The sequence below is a fragment of the Apodemus sylvaticus genome, chromosome 5 (genome assembly GCF_947179515.1).
Source record: "Apodemus sylvaticus chromosome 5, mApoSyl1.1, whole genome shotgun sequence".
NCBI lineage: Eukaryota > Metazoa > Chordata > Mammalia > Rodentia > Muridae > Apodemus > Apodemus sylvaticus.
The window spans coordinates 18,644,856-18,658,905 of record NC_067476.1 but is presented as its reverse complement, the minus strand read 5'-3'; the positions used below and the strand labels follow the sequence as shown (position 1 = coordinate 18,658,905).

The window sequence follows — 14,050 nt, the reverse complement described above, 5'->3', positions numbered from 1 at the left end:
ACGTTAAGGCTCAGTGCCAGAAGGAAGACATGCCATAGCCATCTCATGGTTTCCCTCTGGCCTTGCAGAAGGACAGATGATCTTGAGCTTGAGGAGGTTACCTAGGTGTCTGACTGCTATCCAGTTGGCATCAGACACAGATGGTGGTCTGACGTGAGTTACTTGAACCCAGGCAGTTACTCCATCCACTTTAACAGTGTTTAGGGTGGTCAACACCAGGAATGGTCCTTTCTACTTTGCTTCTAAGTTTTCAGCATGATGCTTCTTAACATATACCCAATCTCCAACTTGGTACTCATGTGGAACCTCTCGGGTACCTGCATTATACTGTGTAGTCCACAATTCCTGGTGGCAGATCTAGAAAGCTTGCAATTGAACCATAAGATCCTTGTCAGCCTGAAAAGTCACTGGGGGGTGGGGGAGCTGGGGTCCCATATAGGATCTCGAAAGGGGTCAGGTTAAAATGGTAGGGGGTGTTCCAGGCTTGGAGCAGGGCTAGGGGAAGGAGTAGCACCCAGTGAGCACCAGTCTCCAAGAACAATTTAGTTAAAATCTCTTTTAGGGTTCTGTTCATTCTCTCTACCCACCCTGATCTCTAGGGATGGTATGCACAATGGAAATTCTAATTTTCCCCAATATCTCTGCCAATCCCTGACTTACCTTAGAGACAAAAGCAGGACTGTTGTCTGATCCAATTACCTTGGGCACTCCAAACCTCAGGAAATTTTCCTCTAATATCTTCTTGGCTACGATGGCAGCTGTTTCCTGCTTGGTGGGGAAAGCCTCAACCCATCCAGAGAAAGTACCCTCAAACACTAGAAGGTATTTGTAACCATATCTTCCTGGCCTAACTTCTGTAAAATCGACCTCCCAAAATATTCCAGGCCATTCTCCCCTAGGTCTTTTGCCCTGTTTACTCTTGGCCATATAAGCATTCACTTGCTAGCATACCTTACACTGTTCTGCTATCTCTCTGGCCCAAAACCTGAGGTCTATTATAGATACATTAGATCTCTTAACTGCTTGGACAAGCTTTTTATCCCCGAAATGAGTTCATCTGTGCATTTGGCCTAATAAGTCTCTTGCTTGCTTTCTGGAGAGTATAGGTTTTCCTTCTTGTGTGCACCATTGCCCTTCCTTCTCTGGGTAATAGTTGGTAGGGTGGCTAACAATCTGAGTCCTTTCTTCTTCCATATATTTTAAGTGAGGTCATCCCTTAGTTCAGACCCATTCCCCAGTGAGTGTTTCTTGTGGGCCCATAACCAGGATAGGCTCCTGCATAGCCACTTCTTAAGCCACTTGATCTGCCTGGTTATTGTCCCAGGACACGGAGTCTCTTCCCTTCTGATGTCCTGGGCAATGAATAATACTCACAGCTGCCAGGTTAATCAGGGTATCCAAAAAATCAAAGATTTCTTACTTGTTTATTTATTTTCCCTCTGATGTAAGCAGTCCTCTTTCTTGGTATATAGCCCTATGGATCTAGGCTCTGTCTTACAAAGGCATACCTGCTATCTGTGTAGATGTTAATTTTTTTGCCAGCCCCAAGTTCCAAGACTTTGGTGAGTGCCCTTAGCTCCGCTTTCTGTGCCGACGTGCCTTGGGGGTGGGGCAGGTAGAGGCTCAGCCCAGATGGCATTTGTCTCTGACCTTCATGGAGAAAACTGCTCCCATCTATAAACCAGGTAGCCTCGGCTCCTGGAGGGGGTCCATTGGAGAGGGCTCTCCTTCACCCATGGGCTCTCCTTTTGGGCCAGTTAGTTGCAGTATCTGAGCCCCCATCTTGGAGAGTAAGTCTCGCCCCAACAGAGGGTAAGGATAGTCTGGAATTACTGTAAATGAATGGGATACATGGCCCATTCCTAGGTCTACTGTTCTTTGGGTAGTCCATGAATACATTTTGGTGCCAGTGGCTCCTAGGACCCAAGATTTTTTGCGTAAGACTGGTCCATCATCTTGGAGGAGGACCAAGTGTTGGGGAGAACCAAGTGTTGGGGAGGGGGTCCAAACCTCATCCTCCCTAGTCACTGTCTTCCCCCAAAGCTAACACCTTCATCATTTGGGAGCACTTTTCCAGAGGCCTGGTATTTCTTACCCCTGCCTTCTGTTTGTTGGGCACTCTCGGGCCCAGTGGCCCCTCTCCTTGCAATATGCGCACTGGTCCTTTTCAAGGGGTTTTATGTCTCTCTTTGGTTGGAGTCTCTCTTTTCTGTTTTCTCTAATTATTATAGCCAAGATTCTCTGTAAATTCCTTTCCTGTCACTTTTCTTTTTTTCATCTCCCTTTCATTTTCTTCCATTCTCTTTCTCTGCTCCTTCCTCTCCTCTGTCTCCCTGTTACAGTAGACTTTCTCATCAACTTATCCTGTAGTCCCTCTAGCCTTTGGACCTAAGGGCTTTTTCCTGATATCTCTACTATCCTGATCTATAAAAGCCATAGTAACAGTAGCTCTGTGTTTCTCGATGCTGGGGTCCTAGGGTGCAGACTGATGAATTTCCTCCATGAGTAGCTCTAGAAAGACTGCAGGAGACTTGTCTGGTCCCTGCTTAACCTCACATACCTTGGTCAAATTGGTGAGTCATAGTGCGGCCCCCTTGAGACCTGCCAAAAGAACCTGGCAATAGACATTCAGGTGCCTCTTACCTTCTGCCATATTAAAGTCCCAGTTAGTCTAGTCAGGAGAAACCTGCTGTCGATGACAGCCTGGTCAATTGATGGTGCCCCTGAGTCTGAGGGGCTTCTTTATGGCTTTCTGCATTATCCTCTAGCACTGTTTGGTCGTGAAGAGCACTCTCAAGAGTTGTTAGATATCATCCCAGGTGAGCTGATAAGTAAATAAAACAGTCTCAAAGAGATTAACCAGTCCCTTGGATTATCTGAAAAGGGGAGTGTTGGGCCTTCCAGTTGTACAAGTCTGCCAAGGAGAAGGTCCAATATTATATAGCCTGATTGCCCTTATCTAGAAGCCCATATGTCCTCAGTGGGAGAGCCAGTGTGATATCAGGAGAGGTGACTCTCAGACTTCAGGTGCCGATGGCGGGACGGGGAAGTTGGGGGTCTCCTCCCTCTCCTCCATCTGGTAAAAGGGGTACAATGGCCCTAGTCCCATATGGGCTGAGGATCCTGGGACTGATGCTGGCACTGGCAGGGCTGTAGGGGCAAGGATAGGGGGATATGGAGAAGGAGTGTCTTGGAGGATCCACTTCTTCTCAGGTCTGGATCCCTCCTCCTGTGTTTCCTTTTTCCTGATGGCCCAAAACCATCTTGAAGTAAGTACCACTGACTGAGGGTTGGGGATGTGTCTTACATTTGTGGGCTCGTCTGGGATTCAAGATACCCCCTCCACCCCGAGTGAGACACCAAGATACAGGTTGATGCAAAAGCAAGAGGTTTATTTTCTGACACATTGGGGTCAACCCTCAATCAGTCCCTCAAGGAGAGTGATGAGAGGGTAACTCAAATGGCTATTACAAGCAGTTTTTACATTTTTTAGGGGCACAGATTACATCAGCCAGGTTACAGTTCAAACTTATTGGCTAAGCGTATTGACCTTTAAATCTATTGACTAGCAAGCATGACACACTTTTGAATTCTATCTGGGACTTTCCAGAGGGTCAAGTGATTATCTGAGAATTTTTTACTCATGAATGTTCCTGTAGGTGGAGAATGGAACTTGGCCTAGCCTTGACATGAGGTGGGTGGGTATAAGGCTGTCAAAAGCCCCTAGGGTCCTCAATGTGACAATCTCCCTTCCAGAAAGTACTTACTATGTTCTTAAATATCATGAATACAAGAGTGAAATTTGCTATAAAATAAAGAGCATCCAAATAATAAGAGATTTATGCTATGCTTTTCACATGAGATATATTATGCAAAAAAGATAGAAAATTGAATATAAGTACATAAGTATAATTGGGGTTTTTTAAGCAACAAAATATACAATTGAGGGAGTAACAGAACAAACACACTTTATAATGCATTTATATTTATGTGAAGAAAACTAAAGAAAGAGTCATCACTTTGTGGAAAAGAAGGATATCTATTATGTAAGGCAGTTGCTATACTAAAATAAAATGAAAGGACTCCCATCTGCTCTTAGGCCATTTCCACATCACTGCCCCAACTCCAGAAATGTGGCTCAGGCATTGTCTTTGCCCGCTAAGTTTCTCTGGCCCCTCACTCACTGCTGTACATTTTTCACAGACCCTTGTGGAAAAAATAGACCTATCCCTAACAAAGCATCTCTTGAACCAGCTGTCTGTGGCTTTCTCTGACTACACAGCTTCTGCAGTGGACCAAGCTAAAAAAAAAAAAAAAAAAACAAAAAACCAACAACAACAACAACAAAAAAAAACAACTCACATCTGACAAATAACTAAAACAGAAGTTCTTTGAAGACCACATTTTTGTCACAGAGGTAGAGCCATCAATTAACCAGGGATTTTTTAGGTCTGAGCTGCAAGAAGATCTCCAGAATCTATAGCAGTTTAGTGTTCCCCCTTAGCTCCACATGTGGTGGGGAGACCTCTATGGTTTCAAGTTCTTCAGTCAGGTGGGATATTTCTACTGCCCTTGCCTGGATGTGTCATCTTCAGGTTAACAGCCTTTGCTCCATCTGTATTATGTAGACAGTATTTCCAGTCATTCTGACCCGAAGTAACAGTGGTATATAGCAATATATATTTCTCAATTTGTCCAGTAGCAGCAGGTTGAGATTTTACATATATCCAAAAAATATTTTTTCTCTTTACTATATTTTATTTTTAAATGTTTAAGTTAAATGTATGTATACCTTTAAAAACCTTTTTATTGATTTTTTGTGTTTCGCATCATGCACCCCAGTCCCGCTTGTATCCCTGTCCCCTCACATCTGCCCTTTGCCCTTGCAACCTCCCCTGCAAAATAGAAAGCAGACAAACAACAGAAACAAGCAGACAAACAAAAGAACCGAGCATAGAAAAACATGTTATTGTGGAAGCTGTAGTATGTGACTGTGCATCTCTCTGTCCGCATAGTCTTCACTTGCAGATGAGTCTTTGGTTGGTTCAAGAGCTCTGGCTTCTGTGACAATAATGGAGCCTCCTTGGGATTCCTCCCAGTTATCCTTCTGTTGCCCTGTATCATGGAGACTGCCCCTTTTATGCCTCCCAACCATTTTCAGTTGCTATAGATTTTGGAGTAGGCCATCTCAGAGCCCTGAATCTGGGCTGAGTAGTTCCAGAGCTGGTCATCCCACCAGGTCTTCCTTATCCACACCACAAGGGGGAGCTCTCTAGCATTGCTCTGAATAGGCCACACAAGAAGCCCATCAGCAAGAGGCAGGGGGCATTAGCCCTCTATCGGATGTAGGGTTGGTGAAGATCTTTTCCCTATTTGTCCTTTTGATTTGTCCTTTTGATGGTGTCCTTTGCCTTACAGAAACTTTGTAATTTTATGAGGTCCCATTTGTCAAATCTTGATCTTAGAGCATACGCTATTGGTGTTCTGTTCAGAAACTTTCTCCCTGTACCGATGTCCTCAAGGGTCTTCCCCAGTTTCTTTTCTATTAGCTTCAGAGTGTCTGGCTTTATGTGGAGGTCCTTGATCCATTTGGATTTGAGCTTAGTACAAGGAGACAAGGATAGATCAATTCACATTCTTCTGCATGCTGACCTCCAGTTGAACCAGCACCATTTGTTGAAAAGGCTATCTTTTTTCCATTGGATGTTTTCAGCCCCTTTGTCAAGGATCAAGTGGCCATAGGTGTGTGGGTTCATTTCTGGATCTTCAATCCTGTTCCATTGATCTGCCTGCCTGTCACTGTACCAATAGCATGCAATTTTTAACACTATTGCTCTGTAGTATTGCTTGAGGTCAGGGATACTGATTCCCCCAGAAGTTCTTTTGTTGCTGAGAATAGTTTTAGCTATCCTGGGTTTTTTGTTATTCCAGATGAATTTGAGAATTGCTCTTTCTAACTCTATGAAGAATTGAGTTGGGATTTTGATGGGTATTACATTGAATCTGTATATTGCTTTTGGCAAAATGGCCATTTTAACTATATTGATTCTACCGATCCATGAGCATGGGAGGTTTTCCCATTTTTTAAGGTCTTCTTCCATTTCCTTCTTCAGAGTCTTGAAGTTCTTGTCATACAGATCTTTCACATGTTTGGTAAGAGTCACCCCAAGATACTTCATGTTTGTGGCTATTGTGAAGCGGGTCATTTCCCTAATTTCTTTCTCAGCCTGCTTATCCTTTGAGTATAGGAAGGCCACTGATTTGCTTGAGTTGATTTTATAACCTGCCACTTTGCTGAAGTTGTTTATCAGTTGTAGGAGTTCTCTAGTGGAGTTTTTTGGGTCACTTAGGTAGACTATCATGTCATCTGCAAATAATGATAGTTTGACTTCTTCCTTTCCAATTTGTATCCCTTTGACCTCCTTATGTTGTCTAATTGCACGAGATAGTACCTCAAGTACAATATTGAAAAGATAAGGAGAAAGGGGGCAGCCCTGTCTAGTCCCTGATTTTAGTGGGATTGCTTCAAGTTTCTCTCCATTTAGTTTGATGCTGACTACCGGTTTGCTGTATATTGCTTTTACTATGTTTAGGTATGGGCCTTGAATTCCTGTTCTTTCCAAGACTTTAAGCATGAAAGGATGCTGAATTTTGTCAAATGCTTTTTCAGCATCCAATGAAATGACCATGTGTTTTTTTTTCTTTGAGTTTGTTTATGTAGTGGATTGCATTGATGGATTTCCGTATATTGAACCAACCCTGCATCCCTGGGATAAAGCCTACTTGATCATGGTGGACGATCGTTTTGATGTGTTCTTGGATTCGGTGGGCAAGAATTTTATTGAGTATTTTTGCATCGATGTTCATAAGGGAAATTGGTCTGAAGTTCTCTTTCTTTGTTGGATCTTTGTGTGGTTTTGGTATCAGCGTAATTGTGGCTTCGTAGAAGGAATTGGGTAGTGTTCCTTCTGTTTCTATTTTGTGGAATAGTTTGAAGAGTATTGGTGTTAAGTCTTCTTTGAAGGTCTGATAGAATTCTGCACTGAAAACATCTGGTCCTGTGCTTTTTTTGGTTGGAAGACTTCAGAAAACCAAACAACCCTATTAAAAAATGGGGTACAGAGTTAAACAAAGAATTCTCACCTGAAGAACTTCAGATGGCAGAGAAGCATCTTAAAAAATGGTCAACTTCATTAGTCATTAGGGAAATGCAAATCAAAACAACCCTGAGATTTCACCATACACCAGTCAGAATGGCTAAGATTAAAAATTCAGGAGACAGCAGGTGTTGGCGAGGATGTGGAGAAAGAGGAACACTCCTCCACTGCTGGTGGGGTTGCAAATTGGTACAACCACTCTGGAAATCAGTCTGGCGGTTCCTCAGAAAACTGGGCACCTCACTTCCAGAAGATCCTGCTATACCACTCCTGGGCATATACCCAGAGGATTCCCCACCATGTAATAAGGATACATGCTCTACTATGTTCATAGCAGCCCTATTTATAATTGCCAGATGCTGGAAACAACTCAGGTATCCTTCAACAGAAGAGTAGATGCAAAAACTGTGGTATATCTACACAATGGAGTACTATTCAGCCATTAGAAACAATGAATTCATGAAATTCTTAGGCAAATGGATGGAGCTAGAGAACATCATACTAAGTGAGGTAACCCAGACTCAAAAGGTGAATCATGGCATGCACTCACTAATAAGTGGATAATAACCTAGAAAACTGGAATACCCAAAACATAATCCACACATCAAATGAGGTACAAGAAGAAAGGAGGAGTGGCCCCTTGTTCTGGAAAGACTCAGTGAAGGAGTATTCGGCAAAACCAGAACGGGGAAGTGGGAAGGGGTGGGTGGGAGGACAGGGAGAGAGAAGGGGGCTTGTGGGACTTTCGGGGAGTGGGGGACTAGAAAAGGGGAAATCATTTGAAATGTAAATAAAAAAAACAAAAACAAAAAAAAAGAATCATGGAAATAGACCTACCTCAAGTTCCAGCTATATTACTGTTGGATCTATAGTCAAAAGATACTTCATCCGATTAGCAAGATACTTACTAATCATGTTCATTGTTGTTCTGTTCATAATGGCCAGAAATTTGAAACAACCTATATGTCTACCATTAGATGAATTGATTAAAAAAAATGTGGTAATTTGTACAATGAAATATTACCCAGCTGTTAAAAAAATGAAATTTTCAGGTAAATGGGTGAAAGTAGAAAAAAATCATCTTGAGTGTGGTAACACGGATCAAGATAGACTAATATGATATTTATTCACTTATTTGTGCATATTAGCTCTTAAATCATTAATAAGGAAAGCACCATTCAGATAACCACAGAGATTATATAGAGAGTAAGGGACTAGGGTGACAGATAAATCTTTCCATAAAGAGAGATTAAAAGAGTAGCTATGGATAGATGGGAGGGGGAGTAGAATGGGAAGACCAAATAAGCAGGTGGAAAGAGAAGGGTGAGTGAGGCAGAACAGAGAGGAACAGTAAAGCTAAAGGGCATTTGATGAATTGTGTGTAAGCATAATATATCAGGCACTTCCAGTAATGGATAAACTTCCATATATGAAGATTATCTAAATGAAGTTACCAAATAATGAGTGATACAGAGCCCCAACTAAAAATCTCCCATCACCAAGTGAATCTTCCAGTGCTGGAAACCATTCACATTTAAATGGAGTTATTAGTCAAAAGGGTTCCAGGGGAACCTCCAAACAGCCCAGCCTGTTGTCAAAGCTGTTGGTGCCTCTCCACAAACTGACGGTGAGCCCTGACCTAAAAGTTAGATTCCCACAACTCATTGAACACAGAAAAGTTGAACTGTTTCTTACCTGGAGACATCGTCCTTGTGTACTAGTATTTATGGTACTGGAAGATACTGTGTGCACAATCAAGGAGAAAGTTAAACACCAAGCCAGCTACAAATGCTTTGATCTACAATTGTAATCTAACTACAAGGTATGCTGATACAATAAAAGTGTCACAAAGCTTATGAATAACCAACCAATACCCAGTTTGATTTAAGGCCCATTCCATGAGATGGGAACCAGATTCAAAGTAGCCTGGGAAGGCAAGAACCTAAGACTAGATAGGCCAGGGATATAGGGGATGCTACCATTCTGCTAAAGGAACATGGCCATATGCCTATGGCCTAATTAGACAATAATGCCTAATGTATTTTTCAATACTCATAGATAAGTGCTGTGCAGTTTTTGAGTACAAATATGGAATAAACCTTGGCAGAATGAAGTTTCCTTACTGAAATCTTAGTTGTTTCACTAGTAGTAATATTCTGAACCCTCTTACACTGACAGGACTTTACCTTCTTATGTAATTGGGCTAGACTGTAGTGTAAACCACTCTACATGAATCTCTTACCTGTGACTGCTTGACCAGCCCATCATGGGCTGTCTTGGTCTTTGTTGAAAGTTTTCTTTTATTAGATTAGATAACACTTTTCGATAGTTTGTCAAAGAGCATGAGAAATCACATTTTGACTCCATGTGAATATATCTCAAATAATTTTAAGAGATTTATTAATTCTATGTAATTTTTACTCCTATCTTTAAACTATTCTAGGGAAACTCTGTTTGCAGTTAGTAGAAATGCTATTTCATTTCCTCTCATTGTCGATATTTGTATACAGTATATTTAATTATATTTTGTCTTAGTCAGGGTTTCTATTCCTGGACAAAACATCATGACCAAGACGCAAGTTGGGAAGGACAGGGTTTATTCAGCTTACACTTTCCACTTTGCTGTTGATCACCAAAGAAAGTCAGGACTGGAACTCAAGTAGGTCATAAAAAAAAAAAAAAAAAAAAAAAAAAAAAAAAAAAAAAGGCAGGGGCAGGTCAGCTCCCTGGCTCTCAAGCCCTCAGGGCCTGCTCACCAACACCCAACCCTCCAGAGCCAGCTCCATTGCACTCCTGCCAAAGCCTGTGGTCCATCCCACTCTCCCAACTGCTGCTGCAGCTTGTGAGGGGCTTGGCCAGTTCTCCCACTCTCACAACCTCTGGAATGGCTCAGTCCTGCCTTTCTCATCAGGGCCAGCTCCACTGTGTTGCCCAAGCAAGTTGCAGGGCCTGCTCTCGCAAGTGCTATAGCCAGTAAGCAGGCAGGGTTAGCTCTCCCTGTCTCATGGCCTCTCCAGACCACCACCAGAGGAAGGGGCTGAGGAAAGCATCACTCCAACATCCATGCCACCTCACAGCAGAGGAACAGCTGAGCCAGCTCTCTAGGATTCTTGCCCTTGGGACTAGATCCCCTCTGCTCCTCTGCCCCTCCACCAGGGACAACTCTTCTGTGCTGCCTAGGCAAGATGCAGGGTCTGCTCTCCAAAATACTGCAACTAGTAAGGGACAGGGCCAGCTAACCTGCTCTCAGGACCCCAGGGCCAGCTCCCCTGATTGCTGCAGGTGGTAATGGGAAAGAAGGGGGAGGGCATTAGTACTGCACCCATGCTGCTTCATGACAGACAAAAAGCAGGGCCAACTCACCCTCTCTCTCATCCTGAGGGCTCGTCTGTGTGCCCTCTACCAGAGCTATAACTACTGTACTGCCCAGGTGAGGTACAGGACTCCTTGTCCCAATTGCTGCTGCCAGCAAAGGGCAGGGACAACTCTCCTGCTCTCATGACCCTGACTGCTGCAAATGACAAGGACTTAGGGAGAAAGGCATCATCCCCACATCCACACCACCTCATGGCCGACAAATGGTGGGGGCCAGTTCTCCCACATTCTTGCCCTCCCCTCCTGTGCCACGACCACCAGGGTTGGCCCCGCTGTGTTGTCCAGGCAAGATTCTGGGCCTGTCCTCCTGAGCGCTGCAGCTGGTGAGAGGCAAAGCCAGCTGCCCCATGCTCATGATCCCATGGGGAGTTTTCCGGACTGCTGGAGGTGGTGAGGGGTTGATGGGGATATCACCTCTGCACCTGTGCCGCCCCATAGCAGACAAGTGGCAAGGTCAGCTCTCTCCCACACTCACACCCTCAGGGCCAGCTCACACACACACACACACACACACACACCATCAGGGCCAGCTCCACTGTGCTGCCTGGGTGAGGTTCAGGACTCCCAAGTGCTGTCAGCAGCGAGGATGGGGCCATCTCCCCAGACTGCCACATCCAGTGAGAGCCAGGGCCATTTCTGCACAGCCCCTGAACATCCCGGTCATCCCCAGCAGCTGTCCTAACCAGGGATATCCCATATTCTCTACTGGTAATATAAGCCATAGACATGACACTGACCCAGCCGCTCCACAGCCAGAGATTCAGACATTGCTTTCGGCAGCAGCTTGGACTGTAACCTCACCACGGACCCAGGTAGCAAGGCTGGCCACTCGCAACAGGCTACTCCTCTCTACCCCTGAGTCTCCAGTTCCATCTTTCTGCATAATGCTCAAGCTGCTCCACCTCACCCATCTGACCACCACACAGTTGCACACAGTGGTGGCTTCAGCTGGAGGCTGGTCACAAGGTTGGCAGACCCCTGGGTGACATCCTCCAACCATGCTGTGTGGTGTGTTGACAGGCAGGAATCTATGGCCGGCCTGTGCTTTGCACTGAAGGACGGGTCTGTGGGTGGCATGGCAGTGCACAGGTCTCTGTATTCCTCCTGCACTGAGCTGAATGGATTTCATTTGACTCGATTTTTATGAGTCCTAGGCATAAAGCAGGACTTGTCCACCAAGCCAGGAATCAAGCTAGGATGAACAAAGGACTTCCATCTGCTCTGCCCATGACTGCTCTAACAGCAACAACACCAACAAGGTGTCTATTTGCCTATAGCCAGGGAGCCAATTTAAATATATTTTGATCATATTTTTCTCCTCTCCCAGTCCTTCCATATCCTCTCTCCCTCCTTATTCCCCAATTTTAAGGTTTTTCTTTTCTTTTCTTTTTTTTTTTGGTTTTTCTGAGACAGGGTTTCTCTGTGTAGCCCTGGCTATCTTGGAACTCACTCTGTAGACCAGGCTGGTCTCTAACTCAGAAATCCGCCTGCCTCTGCCTCCCAAGTGCTGGTATTAAAGGCATGCACCACCACCACCCAGTCAAAGGTTTTTTTTTTTTTCTTAAAAAAGAAAATATAACAACAAAACCCAGAAAATAAAATAAAACTACATCTTAAAAAAAAAAAAAAAAACAGAAAACAAACAGAAGAATCCTTGTAACCAAATACAAGCACTCAGAATAACTGTGGAGTCCATTGTTTGTTGGTCAACTCCTCCTGAACATGAGGCCCGCCATGGAGTAGCTGACATACTCAGTGTCACTCCATTAAAACAAACAAACAAACAAACAAAAAAACCTGATTTTTCCTCTCCTTGCAGGTATAAATGACAATTCAAATGTTTACCTTTACCCTACTGGCTAGTTTTCATTCATTCATTTACTCATTTTTAAAAAAAATATATATAACAAAATAAAATGTAATAAGGTAAAACAAAAAAACTATCACATTAAAGTTGGACAAGACAAGCAAACAGAAGAAAAGAGTCCAAGAGAAAACATAGAAATCAGAGACTCACACATTTTCAGTCAAGAGTCTCATAAAAACACTAAACTAGAAGCCACGATACGCGTGCAGAAGACCTGGTGCAGGTTGTTCAAGCCTTGTCCACGCGGCTTCAGTCCCTGTGAGTTCACCTGAGCTTTGCTCATGTTGACTGACAGGGCCTTGTTCTCTTGGTGTCCTCCATGTCCTCTGGCTCTTACATTCTTTCTGCCTCCTCTTCCGCCAACTCCCCTGAGCTTTGAGGGGCAGGATGTATTGGAGACCTCCCACCTATAACTGGGTTTCCTAAGGTCTCTCACTGTCTGTGAAATGTCTGGCTGTGGGCTTCCGTAACTGCTCCCCTCTGCTGTAGGAAGAAGCTCCTGTAATGGTGGACAAATAAGGCAGTGATCGATGAGGACAGCAGATCAATCACTAATTTTTTTCCTTTTAGACCAGTCTTATTTGGCTTTGCACTATGTCTTTGGGCAGTCTGGTTTCAGGTTCTGGGTCACTCAAACAGGGTAAGGTATAGGTTCCATCTCCTTTCCTGAACCTTAAATCAGTTTTCAGTTATTGATTGGTTATTCCCAAAATTGTTGCAGCTCTATATGACATACCCTCTCAGACAGTCTTTTATAAAATAACTTTTGTGTGATTTATTCCTTATGGACAGGGTCTTGCATACATTTTGGGGTGAGTTGGGGTCTAAAGGCAGATGCTTTCTATTGGCTTGATCTGAGATGTTGCGTATGCCTCATCTGCATGTGAAGGAGCTTCAGTGCTGCCCCTATGTGACTAATTGTTACATTCCTCTCCATGGGGTGTTGTGGTCACATATTCCAGGGTAGGAACCTGGTCAGGAATAGATGAAACTCCCACTGTCCTCAGCTATGAAGGCACCAGGATTTCTGAATCCACTCAACCTTAGCACGCTTTTGTCTGGTGGCAGGGTTCCATTAGTTCCACATCCTTCTTAATGAGTTTTCATTAACATGTTGTGTTGGTGCTGACTTCAGCAATGGAGTCTTGGGGTCAGTTTGTGTAGAGCAACCTATAATCTTGGAAACTACTTGTTCAGAGGACTCTCAGGTCAAAAACTCAATTAGATGTAAACTAATCCCAACACTAGAAACTTCATTTGGTAACAAGAGATAGCCAGCTGTCTCTCTCTCTCTCTCTCTCTCTCTCTCTCTCTCTCTCTCTCTCTCTCTCACACACACACACACACACACACACACACACAAAACACTCAGATGTCTTTATAATATTATTTAAAATTCGGTGCTATAATACTTCCTGCATTGTAATTTCTAAGTAATTCTTTTGAAAGTTTCACAATCAGTCTTTTGCTTATTTCCTGTCTTTTGTGTTTCCATAAAATATTGAGGATTTCTTTTTTTGTAACTGTTAAGAATATCTGTGAATTGCATTTAATTTGTATTCTTTTTTATTAATTATACCCCCTAGAGTTTGCAATCACTTGTCATGCTATTTTCTGGGTATTGTCTTTGTCCTTGTGCCAAGACTCTCTA

At 43.5% G+C, this 14,050-nt stretch overlaps 1 non-coding gene across 1 annotated transcript; it reads right to left on the bottom strand.

Moving 5' to 3' along the window:
* Positions 1-11,673: 11,673 nt before the first annotated feature.
* On the bottom strand, positions 11,674-11,817 carry LOC127686537 (small nucleolar RNA SNORA48). Its single transcript, XR_007978156.1, has one exon. It is a non-coding gene; the product is annotated as a small nucleolar RNA SNORA48 (small nucleolar RNA).
* Positions 11,818-14,050: the final 2,233 nt, after the last annotated feature.